The sequence below is a fragment of the Rattus rattus genome, chromosome 6, assembly GCF_011064425.1.
Source record: "Rattus rattus isolate New Zealand chromosome 6, Rrattus_CSIRO_v1, whole genome shotgun sequence".
Taxonomy (NCBI): domain Eukaryota; kingdom Metazoa; phylum Chordata; class Mammalia; order Rodentia; family Muridae; genus Rattus; species Rattus rattus.
In genome coordinates, this window is record NC_046159.1 from 132,166,929 (window position 1) to 132,181,501 (window position 14,573).

The window sequence follows — 14,573 nt, forward strand, 5'->3', positions numbered from 1 at the left end:
TGTACATATACATACATAGTATAAAACAGTATTAATTAGTAAACAAGAAGCTATCAACTTGAGAGTGGGGTAGTAGGGGAGGAGTTTAAAGGAAGGGAGTTGGGAGGGGCATCAGGCAGGAAGTGGCAGAGCAGGGGTGATACAATTCTATTACAATAAAAACATACTGAAAGAAAGACAGACAGATGGACAGATGGTCGGATGGACGGACGGAAGGAAGGAAGGAAGGAAGGAGGCTCCTGTCTCATATATTTCTTCATAGAAAATATGTGCAAACTGGTTCAAATGGCCAAAAGTCATTTGAAATAGATTCTGAAAATGAAATGATCTCTAAGTAAATGCTCTCAGTCCTGATGTACTATAGCCAGTACCTCTGGATTCTTTGGGCAGACATTGTGGAGGGAACTCCTGACCTCAATGGGAAGAAGAAAAAAAAAATGAAACTCTTTTTTCTTTTGTACCAATAGACTATGATCTATTAATCTATATGATTTTACTCTAAGTTTCCACTTGATTTTACTGTTGCTTCCCACCAGTGACTTTCCTTGGAATGTACTTTAGAAAAATAGATGAAAACTTCAGGGTTCATTTGAATCTGGCCTCTGCACTTCATGAATAATAATTTAGAACTGAGAGATGAGGAGAGTTGAGCGGAAGGAACTGATGACCTTCGACACTGTGCTAATTTTAGTATGCCAGGAATGTGCTCTGGAAAGGCAGCGCTTGAGAGGTTGTTAAGGTAAATGAACTCCTCCATTCTAAGTGGTTTCTATGTGTTAACTTAGTATCGCAATTATCCACATTTCACCTACAAGGAGCTAAGTTGCCCAAGGTTTCACAGTGGCAAAGCTGGGATTTAATTTTTAGCTATTTGACATGAAAATCTTCTTATACTATCACAGTAGATGGCCCTCCTGTGTATGTGGAATGAAACATCAGTGCAAGTGTTGAGACATTTCTAAAACTTTGGGGCGTTTTCTACTGAGATGTAGTAAATAGGCACGAGTGGAAAAAAAATTATGAATCTCAATCCATAAAGCAACATGAAAGAACTTTTGGGACACTCAAGGGTGTCAGTCTGTGAAAGCAGATAATGTGAAAGCAAATGTAAATCTGTTCTCAAATTGCTCTAGCCGGCCTGTTTTCGGCAAACCAGAGACATATGGAAGCCAGATTCATGTCAGGGCAAAGTCTCTTGCCTGTAATATATTGTGTCACAAAAGCTACAGGAAGGACATTTGAATGATCATTAAAGAGCTTTTTCACAGCCCCTACTTCTGGTGATGGCAACTGTAGTTGCACCAGTGGCTTTATTAAGATGTAGTAAGGGGGTGGTGGCCTTCTGATGCCTGTCGTTGCTAAGGAAGACACATAAACACTTCTGTACTGGTTTTTAAATTCCATCCATCCTGCAAAAAAACTGTTCATGAACAGAATTAAAATAGTAATATCAGTATAACAGAATGCTAGCCCTTGAAAATTTTTATTTTTAAGTGCTATGTTTCCACCAATACGGAGTTAATGGTACCAGGGTAGGTCTGGGTCCTCTCTATATTAAAAAGCCTATCCAGTAGCTAGAAATGAACATTACATTTGAGAAAAGTAGTCTAAAGAATGAGTATTATATCATTCAAACATGCTGAGATAAAATAATGGAAAGATTAAAAAAAAACAACACCGAGATGTGGTTGGAGGGAGGGAGGAAAGAAACTGGAAGGGATTTCACATGGTGACTGTTGCTATAGGAACCATTTACCAATTGCCCAAGGTATCAGTTCCCAAGAAAGTCAGGAGTACTAAGAAAAAAAATCAAAGGAGCAAAAGAAGGATCTGTGTGAGTGCACGCAGCATCACGCTCACAATCCAGCCACGAATCCAGCCACGATTTGATGTAAACACATCGAAAGACGGTATTTTCTCAGAAAGGGCAGTGGTGGCAGGCACCCAAAGTGTTGTGACCACTTCTCTTTCAAAGAGCAAGTAGGCGGTAATGCGTTAAACAGCGGGGAGGTCTTGGATGGCTGCTCTGTCATCTTCCATAGCTCGGTACCACTCCACCAGTCAGTTCTGTGTCTGATCATTTACTTTGTCTGCAGGTCCCCCTTTCTCTTGCTTTAAAATCAATGAGCACAGAATCTCAGTGCCAGGGTGTGGTCTCAAAATCTCAGTGAGATTTCTTGTCCAGAGCCTGTCAGACTCAATCATATCTTTGGACTTATGGCTTATTTGTAACTTCCTATCCACAACAGATAGATGTACACCGCAAGTGAATTGTCAGTTTAAAAATCTAATCACTGTATTTCCAATATCCCAGTAAACGTGTTCCTTCATGTTAGGGTGAGGACATAGTAGGTAGGCTGGATGTGTTGGGCCTCAGCCTTTCATATTAACTGGACATAGGGTGTCAGTCACCTCTCAAGCCACTGTTCTCCACTGAGTTCTTTGTCTTTTTGTTGGCTGTGGGTGACCCTTCCTTTGTTCCTTTCAAAATGTCATTTACTACTTGTCTTTCCTGGCTAAGAGTGGGAGTCCCATAAGAGAAACTTTTTTGATTCCTTGGTAAATCCCAGGTTCCCCAAACAGTGATAAACACACACCTACTAGATGGTTTTAAATAATTTTTTTCTTATGAAATTTTAATTTGGGGGCATTTCACACACGAATATACATTTACATCATTTTCACCTCCCGTTCATTCTTTCAACTCCTTCAACTCTTCCTGCCAACTCCTTTTCAGATTCATGGCCTCTTCTTCTATAATTATTATTAATTTTTTAAAAAAGTGTGTGTGTATGTGTGTGTGTGTGTGTGTGTGTGTGTGTGTGTGTGTGTGTATGTGTGCGTGTAGACTCAATAAGAAAATGCACAGCTGAGGATAACCTAGTGGCCTCTGGTAGAGAAGCTAGGGCATCCCCACATTCCTCCTCTCTGATGTCCCCGGTCTACCGGGTAGGTCTACATCTTCTAGTCTAGATTTTATGGACAGCACATAGAACATGCCTGGGATGTGAGTTAAACGTTGGGTTCAACCATATCCCTTCTTTTGCTGCTTTCTCTAAACTTGCTCCGTAGGAGGATACTACAAACGCCAGTCTACAGAAGAATGTAGGGAAGGGACCCAGAAGAATGCTACAGACCCCTAATGGCACCTGGCTCCATAGCATGTCAGGAACTGAAGCAAGAACTCAGAACCAAAAGCTAGAGCATTCACATGGCAAAGTGACATAGCTGTTCCTTTAAACAATATTTCACAATAAATTGTGAACAATATATAGCATGTTGTAGCGAACTTTGGAGTGAGCACAACGAGGTGAAATCCGAGCTCTGTCATTTAGTGTGGACACCTTGCTCAGCTTTACTGAGCTGAATATTCCTTTTCTGTTAGAGGATTTGAGGGGACAATAAATGGAGTAGGTGTTCAATTAATGATAGCTTGCTTTCCTGCCTCTAAGCCACTATGTGTGCTAAAACCACTTTAGAGAATTTGGATCCTCATCTCCTAAACCACATTCAGGAGCCTTTTTTGGAGGGAGGATGCATGTGCTTGCTAGTGTGGATTTGTGCACCCCTGGGAACTGCCTTTTTCACCATTCTACTGCTGTGAAGAGCCACCATGACCAAAGCAACTCTTACAAAAGAAAGCATTTCTTTGGGGACGTGCTTACAATTTCAAAGGCTTAGTATATTATTGTGATGGCAGAGATCACGGTAGCAAGGAGCATGGCAACAGGCAGGAGAAGTAGGTGAGAGCTACAGCTTGGTCCCTAGACAGAAAGAGACACTGGGCCTGGCTCCGGATTTTGAAACCTCAAAACCCACCTCCAGTAACGTACTTCCTTTAACAAGGCCACACCTAATTTTTCTAATCCTTTCAAAGGGTTTCACTCCCTGGTGACTAAGCATTCAAAAACATGGGCCTGTGAGGGCCATTCTTATTCAAACCAACACAGAAGGGTACAAGACACACACACACACACACACACACACACACACACACACACAAATGCACATGCACACAGACACACAACACCCACAACCTGTACCACACACACACACACACAACCACACACACACACACACCAACAAACACACACACACACCACCACACACCACACACCACACACACATACATACACACACACACACACACCACACCACACCACACACACACACACACACACCACACACCACACACACCACACACACACACACCACACCACACACACACACACACACCACACCACACACACACACACACACACACACACAAGACCCACACACCACACACACACACACACACACACACACACACACCACACCACACACACCACACACACACCACACCACACACACCACACCACACACACACACACACACCACACACACACACCCACACCACACCACACACACACACACACACACACACACACACACACACCACACACACACACACACACAACACACACACACACACACCACACCACACACACACACACCACACACACACACACACACCACACCACACCACACACACACACACACACCACACCACACACACACACACACACACACACACACACACACACACACACACACACACACACACACACACCCCTACCTATGTGGATAAATGTGGGTGTGTGCATGTGGAGACCAGGTTACATTAAGTGTCTTTCCTCAAAAGCTCTCTTTCCCTTTATTTCTGAGACAGCAGCTCTTACTGAATCTGAAGTTGATGATTAGATGAGCCTAATTAGTTTAATTAGGCTAATTAGGCTAGGCTGGCCATCCAATGAGATTCAGGAACTCACCCATCTCTCGCACACCTCCTCTCAGTTTGATTATAATTTTAAAGTGATAGCTACCACGCCCAGCACTTTAGATGAGTTCTGTGGGTTTGAACTCATGCTGAGGTAGCAAACATTTATCAGTTTGACTCAACTCCCCGGCTTTCAGCACTCTTCTTACTCTAAAAGTACATCATTGTACACAAGTGACCTTTCTTTAACTTATGCCCTTACAATAATGTTTCCTGGATCTTGGCATCACTTCTTAGTATATTTCTCCCTCCCCATCCCCATCTCTGTGTGTAATTCTATATTTATCTTCCTTTTCTAAAACGAACAAAAAAAAAAAAAAAAAAAAACAAAAACAACAACAACAAAAAAAAACCCAAAAAAAAAAAAAAACAAAAAAAAAACCCTACAATTTGCTACCTCGGAGGACATCTTTTCAAAAACTTTTATAGTTTCTATACATTTTCTATCTCTAACATTAGGAGAAAGACCAGTTATACGTCAGATGAAAAAGAAAATCAGGAATGGCATTAAAACACGGCAAACATAAAGACTGTAAGTCCCTTAAATACGAAGGAGATTTTACAACACTGACTGTTATTTTCCAAAAAGTCTGGTTTCTGGCTTTTGTCTAAATGAATCCAGTAGCAGCAGACGCTTCTGTTGCTATGTGACCTGGAAATTCCCAAGTAATCACCATTGAATAGTTGATGTTTAGATTAGCTAAGATGTTCTTAAGGGAATAAATCCTTTTCTGGTTATTTTTGAAGGGATCTGTGTATCTGGTTCAACACATTAGTGCAAGTATGTCCTCAACAGGTGCAAATAAACACATGCGGAGTCAGGGCCCTCCGAGGGGATCTGGATCCTATTCTCTACCAGACACATCAAGGCAGGACGGAGCTCTGACCCAGGGCTGTGTGGGGGTCAGGAGGGCAAGGCGAGAATCGGCTGGTTCTCTCTCTCTCTCTCTCTCTCTCTCTCTCTCTCTCTCTCTCTCCTCTCCTCCCCCTCTCTCCCTCCCTCCTCCTCCCTCCCTCTGTCTCTCTCCCTCCCCTCCTCTCTCTCTCTTTCTCTCTCTCTCTCTCTCTCTCTCTCTCTCTCTCTCTCTCTCTCTCTCTCTCTCCCCACCCCCCCCCACTCATGTGAGAGCAGAAAACGGGCCATTTTTAAACAGGCTTAGGAAAGGAAGTATTTTTAGAAAGATAACTTGCTACTTAAAATAATTCTATCAGTGACATTTTAATGTCATGTGCAAAAGCAAGTGTTGGGATAATACAACCTGCTTATAACCTGCTCTCAGTCAGTACCATGAGGAAATATTTGTCAAGTGTCCTTGAGAGAAAGGTGACCAGCAGATGGACGTAGGGATGGGAAACAGAATGTTAGAAGACACCATAGACTTAGGGAACTATGCTAACGTAGCATTTTTTTTCACTCTTTTTCCTTTCTTTCTTTCTTTTTTAATTCTGTGTCCTGTTTAATTGCTGCTGGTCTACCCTCCCTTCAATAGCTGTGCTGAAAGGGCTGGAGTCACTCAGACCTTAGCTTAGGAAAAAGACAAAGCAGTACTATCCGTTAGCTTTTTCCTTTGAACCACGAAAATCCTTATGTTTTAACCCCCTAGCTCTGTGATGTCCTAAGCTGTCCATCCTCACGAGCAGTAAACCACCAAGCTCAGTTCTAAGAGACCCCTTCTTCCCTTTCTTCTCCTCTTCCTTCTTCCTTCCCTCTCTCCCTCCCCCTTCCTACTTCCCTCTTCCTCCCTCCTCATCTCCCTGATAGTCCCTCATTTTCCCTCTGCTTTTCTCCTACTCTGACCCTTTACCAAATTTCTCTTTTAACCCTCTCACCCTCCAGTGTCGTCATCCACCAAACAACACCTTACCGTTTTGTTAAAGAGAAAAATGATACTGGTCTCCATGAGAAGCTGAATATGCCCATATAATTTTTGCCCAGGCCAACTTGGAAGTTAATCAATTTTTAGTCAATTTTTATTTAATAGACAAATAACGGCAACCAAAATCATAGACTCTATGTACTCCACATAGTGAACCTACAGACTCAGGAGGCAAAGGACTCCGGAGTCTTTCTCTCCTCAGATCTTTCCAATTAGAACTTGAAAGCCCATTTTCCTCCCAGAGAAATGCCAGATGCATTCTTCTTTAATGAGCTTAGGACCAAAACTGCAATCTGATCTGCAGCTTCAGGTGGAATATGGGTAAGAGCTCGGAAAGAAAGGAGAAAGGGGTCTGGAGGAGGATGGAGATGGAAGGATTACCTTAATTAAAGGTAAAAGTAGGATCAGAGAGGTAGCAAAGCCTTCAAGGAACTCTAGTCCTGTGGTCTAGGAGACAAAGCCATGGAGGGCAGCTGTTCTCATGTAGGAAGGGGAAAAATCCAAGTTAACGCTGACATTTAAAGAAATATGGTGGGCATCACGAATGCCTCACAGAATATCAGTAATCGAAGACAAAACCTTTTTATGAACAAATCACATCATTCAAGGTTTAGAGTAGCGTAGTTAACACCTGTCCAAGCAATTATTCTAACTCATAAATTCAGATACTATTCCCAAGGATTTCATTGTATTTTTCAGTCTTAGCAATTAAGGTCATATAGACAAATGGAAACTCAATTCAGACACTAATGCAAAATAAAAACAGTTTGTGACACGGTTTCCCTTTAAAAAAAATGTTTTTAAGGTCAGGATTTGAAGATGCCGTCGTTTGGATCCAATAACTCTAATCTATTCAAATAATGAAAAATTATGCAACTGCAGGAATGAATGTGGCAATCACACAGCATGATAAAAATAAGTCAAAGATAAGTCATTACAGGACAAGTAGAACAATGATATGAACCAATACATTGGCATTTACATGAAAAGGCAAGAATAATATATATGGACTTACTTAAATATGTGATTTGACATAGATGTGATTTGTTCTTAGTAGCATTTTTGGTTACTGATATATTCTGTGAGGTGTTTGTGATACCCACCTTATATCTTTAAATGTCACAAAAATATTCAGATCTTTTCTCCCTACAAGAGAACAGCTGCCCTCCATGGCTTGGTCTCCTCAATATACTTACATAGACAAGGAAGTTTTCAGGAAGAACATGTGAGAAATCAATAAGTAATTATTTTGAATTATTGGACAGGAGATAACTGGACTAACTCCACGTAGGGTTGAGGAGACATTTTACTGTGTCCAACTTTATACTTGTTAGATCCTTTCACTGTGAGACACGTGTGTGTGTGTGTGTGTGTGTGTGTGGGTGTGTGATATATATTTTGCGCTTCAAAGTTCTCTGTGATAACCCCAAATAAAATACAATGCAGCAGTCCAAAGGACAGTTGCAAACTGATGAACCTGTGGAATCTTCACGATCTCCCCCACCCCTGACTTGTATTTTGGTTGCAATCTCGGTTATCTTGTTTCTTGCTAAATATCTCAAATGCCTAAGGTTTGACCCCTAGGTAAAAGGAGAGATCAGGAAACTTCAGAAAACACAACCTCCCGGTAATCTGCTTAGAGGCATTTGGAACTGCTCAGTGATCCATGAATGTCAAGGCAAACTTCTAATATCCCTCTTCCCAGCTCATGTAAATCTCTTTATCTCGGGTAAACTTTAGGTCAATAAGAAATACCGGTGACCTTTGTTTTAAGCTCCTGGGCCTTTCAGAGGCATTCTTTCACATACATTTCTGATCACTCAAAAATATATGCAGCATTTCAGATAGCTTTCGCTCATGGCGGGGTAGCGGCACTGGAAGATGTGGAGTGGTGGCCATCTGTGTGAAGGTAAGAAAGGGCACTTGTTTGCTCTGCTCCTGTGGAACTGCAAAGATTCAAAGACTTCCCTCCTGACTACTTCTGAGCTACTTTCCCCTCCAGACATTCGAGGCTCCCCTGTTCCAGCAGCTCCTGTCATTTTAAAGCTAATTTCTTATGTAACTAGATGCCTTCCTTTTCTCCAGGTGGCAAATGTTCTCTATGTAATATCTGGGGAGTGCTTATCACTGGAGTTATTAAATGTACAAGCTGACACAACAAACCACCAATTTGTTATTTTGATGAAAATATTTTTGTATTTTCAGCAGATGGCTCAAAATGTTGCCTTTGTATTATAGTCTTTGTTTTGACAAAGACAAAAAATAAGAGAGAGGGAGAGAGCGCTCTGGATCATTTTCCTATGAAACTTAATCTAAAACCAAACAATTTGGCACGTGACTCCCTAGTGTTGTTCTGCATTTCACTCTGAAGCCATTTCCCTGGCAACCTCCACCTTCTCCCAGCTGTAGAGGTCAACACAATAGACTTGTCACAGGTTTGAAGTCGGGTAACCACTTTTAATTTGGAGAAATTATTACCCGGGGAGAAAATAGGCTGGTCCTGCACTTCAAAGTAAAAAAATAGAAATCAAGATGCACACAGCCTCCTGAATCTGACTGACTCTTAGTGCTGCTGTGTGGCCTCATAAGCAGCTGTTCAAATAAGTAGTTGCCCAGAGGAAATGTATATTCAAATGGGCCTTGTCAATTGCCTCTCCTTGCTTCACACCTAAAAGCCAGATGCAAGCTCGTCCCAGCTAACAAATAGATACCTTCGGCTGGCTCATTATGGTGATTACTGGCCATATATTACTACCATGTGAAAAGAGCTGTGGGCAGGCCAGCCCAGGGGCATTTACAAGTGGTTTATTTGTGTTCAGCTATTAAGAATCCTCGAGTTATCAGATCAACGACTGCTCTTTGGGTTTTACAGCAAGCAGTTCCTAACAATCCGTCCTTCATCTGCTACCTTTGTGATACATTTAAGCAGCACTTAAAGACCTAACCTGCTGTGTGAGAACGTTACTTCACCCTGTTCCAGAGAGTTTTCCAAGTCCTCCTGCCCTATGAAGGGCCTGCTCTATGACAATGCTTCCCTGCAACCCCACTGCAGCCCTGCAAAGCATTCCCCTTCCTTGTTCCTCAACAGGACTATACACCTCTTCTGGGGGCAACAAACACTTTCTCAGTGTTAATGAATGTGGACTGAATTTGATAGGTTTGAATTTACAGGTTACACAAGTGCTGAACCTCAGACAGGGTTCTTTTAACAGAGAGAGGGGGGTGGAGAGAAAGAAAGAGAAAGAGAGAGAGAGAGGAGGGGGAGGAAAAGAAAGAAAGAAAGAGAGAGAGAGAAAGAAAGAAAGAAAGAAAGAAAGGAAAAGAAAGAAGAGAGGAAGGAAGAAAAAGGAAAGAAAAGATGAAAAGAAAGAACAAAAGAAAGAAAGAAAGAAAGAAAGAAAGAAAGAAAGAAAGAAAGAAAAAGAAAGAAGAGAGGAAGGAAGAAAAAGGAAAGAAAAGATGAAAAGAAAGAACAAAAGAAAGAAAGAAAGAAAGAAAGAAAGGAAGGAAAAGAAAGAGAGGAAGGAAGAAAAAGGAAAGAAAAGATGAAAAGAAAGAACAAAAGAAAGAAAGAAAGAAAGAAAGAAAGAAAGAAAGAAAGAAAGAAAGAAATTAATTTTAGGATTATTACAAATAAATTTTGCAACGAGAAGTGCATTTTTTAAAGCTGACCAGTCTATACTCATCACAAGACTTAAGAAAGAAGAACATGACTTTTAAGAATCAATTCCTGAAGTGGTGGCATGGCTCGGTGGGTGAAGGTGTTTGCTGGACAAGCCTGATAACCACAGGGGATCCCCAGAACCCAGAGGGAAGGAGAGAACCAACCACTTCCAAAGCTATCCTGTGGACTCCACATTTGGGCTGTACGGACATTTTCATGAGCACACCACACACACACACACACACACACACACACACACACACACACACACACACACAGGGGAGGGAGGAGAGAGAGAGAGAGAGAGAGAGAGAGAGAGAGAGAATTAAATTTTAAAAAGTATCTATTTAACTCAAGTATGCCATTATTTGAGCCATTTTATGAGCAACAGTCACACATCTTTGATCTCTTCTTCATGTGACAATGGTTTTATATTATTTTCAGACAGGGCGAAGGGAGTCCAGTTTTGTTTTTTTTTTTAAACAACCTTGACTGAAATATGACAGTTTTTATTACTGTAAATTTCTTTTGGCACCAGAAAGTGTTATTAGTGATGTCAGGTAAATTTTTAGAAATTTGTTTTTACATTTGGGAAAGTGTTTACTAAATTTCTCCGTACGTGAACTAGAGTAGTTCGGGGTGCAATTGCAGTGTCTGATCTTAAATACAGTTTGACCGGAAATCTAGGTACCGAGCACAACTCTGATTTGTGAGAGATGCCCTCATTGGGAAGGGCTTTCCTAATCTACTTCTGCATTTGCTTTACTTTGCAGATTTGCTTTACGGGGTGTGCTGCTTTTCTGAATATGTTCTGCTGATTTCACACTTGGGTGCTGCTTTTAGTTTCATATCCCATTCCCTTTTCTGATATTTCTTTTAGTTTTTATGTCCATTCATAAATGTATTAAAAAAATGGTACCTTTCATGATTGTTTCAATCAGGACAATGAAGGTCAATTCATATTTTTTTTTAATTTTATTTTTCTTGGATATTTTATGTGGACGTTTCAAGTGTTATCCCCTTTTCCCCCTCTCGCATACCGCCTAACCCCTCCCCCTGCTTCTATGAGGATGCTTCCACTCCCACACACCCATTCCAACCCCAACGCTCCTGACATTACCCTACACTGGGGAAACAAACCTTCACAGGATCAAGGGCTTTTCCTCCTGTTGATGCTGGACAATGCCATCCTCTGCTACATATGGGGCTGGAGTCATGAGTCCCTCCATGTGTACTCATTGGTTGGTGGTTTAGTCCCTGGGAGCTCTGGTGGGGTCTGGTTAGTTGATATTGTTGTTCCAAACCCCTTCAGCTCCTTCAGTCTTTTCTCTAACTCCTCCATTGGGGACCCTTGTTCAGTCCAATGGTTAGCTGCAAGCATTCTCATCTGTGTCAGTAGGGCTCTGGCCCAGCCTCCCAGGAGTCACCCATATCTGGCACCTGTCAGCAAGCACTTCTTCAGCATCAGGAACAGTGACTGGGTTTGGTGTCTGCCTATGGGATGGAACCCCAAGTGGGGCAGTCTCTGGGTGGCCTTTCCTTCAGTCCCTGCTCCACTCTTTGTCCCTGTATTTTCTCCTGTGAGTATTTTGTTCTCCATTCTAAGAAGGACTGAAGCATCCACATTTTGGTCTTCCTTCTTCTTGGGCTTCACATGATATGTGAATTTTTTTTCTTAGGCATTCTGAGCTTTTTGGGCTAATATCCACTTATCAGTGAGTGCATACCATGTGTGTTCTTTCGTGACTGGTTTATCTCACTCACGATGGTATTTTCTAGTTCCATCCATTTGCCTAAGAATTTCGTGTTGTCATTGATTTTAATAGTTGAGTAGTATGTCATTGAAACGTTTCAACTTTCTAAGATATTTTATTTGTGTGCATATGTGTGATTTCACTAGATGGAAGTGTTTGCTTGACAAGCCAACCAGGGATCCTCAGAACCCATAAAGAAGGGAGAGAACAAAGCACTTCCCAAGATGTCTTTTGGCCACCACGTTTGGGCTGAGGGATCAGAGGACAACTAAGAGTGGACTCTCACCTTCTAGACTTGCTACTGTCTCATCTCCCCAGCACCCCTTGGAAACTTTCAAAATAGCTTTCCAATTTTGTTTCTCCATGGTAGCATGAATTTGTAAATTAACACACACACACACACACACACACACACACACACACACACACACACACAAAGACTATCCACTGAGAAAATTCTTTTTCACAACATCATCTTATTGATTATTATAGAAAATTTGGAAATAACTTAAAAGATCAAAATTGGGATGCTGAAACCTTAGTTGGCATCACACAATAGAAGAATGCAGCATCTTTAAATGCTTTGCTGAAGTAGATTTATTGCTCAGAAAATTAATTATAATACTTTTACGGAAGAATATAAAGCAATATAAGTGGCAAAAATCCCAGTTTTGCCTAAAAAAAATAAGCTCCTTACTTTTTTATATACATGAATATCTATGTACCAAGGTATTCGCAACAATTGTCGTGGGTTGTTAGAAATTATATATATTCATATAATTCATTTTTCATTTTCCTAACTACTTTAAATATTAAAATATTTTAATGTCAGGGGTTGGGAATTTAGCTCAGTGGTAGAGCGCTTGCCTAGCAAGCACAAGGCCCTGGGTTCGGTCCCCAGCTCCGAAAAAAAAAGAAAAAAATATTTTAATGTCAAAAAAGAAAATATTACTTGACAATGGATTTCTTTAGACTTTCTCAATAAAATTATAGACTAAAATTTAGATGCTTATGTTAAGGCCCCATTTTCAAGAGACAATAAAGCATTTCTGAGATTTACTCTCCAGCCCACTACAGCAACAGGAGGCATCTCCATATGGTGAGATCCGTGAGTTCCATCCGCGTGCTTGGGTAATAGGTCCAAGTCCAAAAATTAGTTCCAGGTGACCATAAGAATATCACATGTTCAAGTGAATCTTTCTAGAACATTATAAATATTTCAAGAATTTTCTGGAGGTCGGTTTAGTCCTTCACAGTTGTAATTAGAAAAGACCAAGAACCTAGTAAGAAATGGGAAGTGTGTGTGTGTGTGTGTGTGTGTGTGTGTGTGTGTGTGTGTGTGTGTGTGTGTGTAGCATAGACTTTCCACATTATTTGGAATTTGAGTTGTCCTGTATATGTTTAAAGACGGTGTTGGTCCCCATAATCTGACGCTTAGAATGTACTTTACATAAACTGTTCTTCTAGATACTATTCTCCGTTCCTTTCTTCCTTTGGGTGAAACAGAAACAAACAAAAAACAAGAAAAATTGGTAAAAACACGTATTCCAAGGTCACACTCCCAGTAAGCCTCCGTAGATCCGGAATGTAGCCAGGAAGTGACTGTTTGAAGGGCAGAGCGGCCCCTTGGAGCAACACTATCTAAGCCTCCTTTAACACCGTGGGGACTCCAGCAGTGCACTAGAAAGAGCCTTTTCTGGAGGTCAAAGGCTTTGGCGTGTGGAAAAGCAATGGTAGGAACTCTTCTTGTTCTAACCAATTTTCTCCGTTCTGCCTTTACCAGCTGACCCGCACGCCTCCTGAGTTGTATAGCCCTCTGACCAAATTAATCAGTGCTTCAAAACCAGTCCTCCAGCAGCTAATATAATCAGGCCATGGGAAAAAAAACAATTGTTTTTCTCTCAGACTAGTTTGAAACCCTGTTAAGATAATGACTTGGGCCCCACTTAAAAACCTGCCACAGTCAACCTTCTAAATCCCTGCTCTTACAGATTGCTGCCCCGAGTCCGCGGGCTTTGTCTCCGCAAGTGCTAATGGTTTTCTGTGTTCTTTCTAGGCACGTGACGGCCCGGTGTCATAGTGCTGCTGAAAAAAAAAATGCATTCTCTGTGCCCAGGAAGAACCTGTATAAATATTCTCAATAAATAAATAACAGTTGTCATTTTCAGAATATGACAATCTCCAGCTGCCTGTGCTTAAAGTGAGCGACGTGTCATTTACCCTAATAGATGTGAATGCATGTATTGTACATGCCAGCGAGTCACCTAATTCCTATTCGCTCCATCCAGCCTTGGTCTCAGTTGGGGGCAAGTGCCTCTAACAGGGTTTGGCTGGATCAAATCACAAGCTGAAAAATCTCGGTCAATTATAGAAGCCTGAGGGGAGGGAGGGAAAGAGAGGGAGGAGAGAGAGAGAGAGAGAGAGAGAGAGAGAGAGAGAGAGAGAGAGAGAGAGAGAGA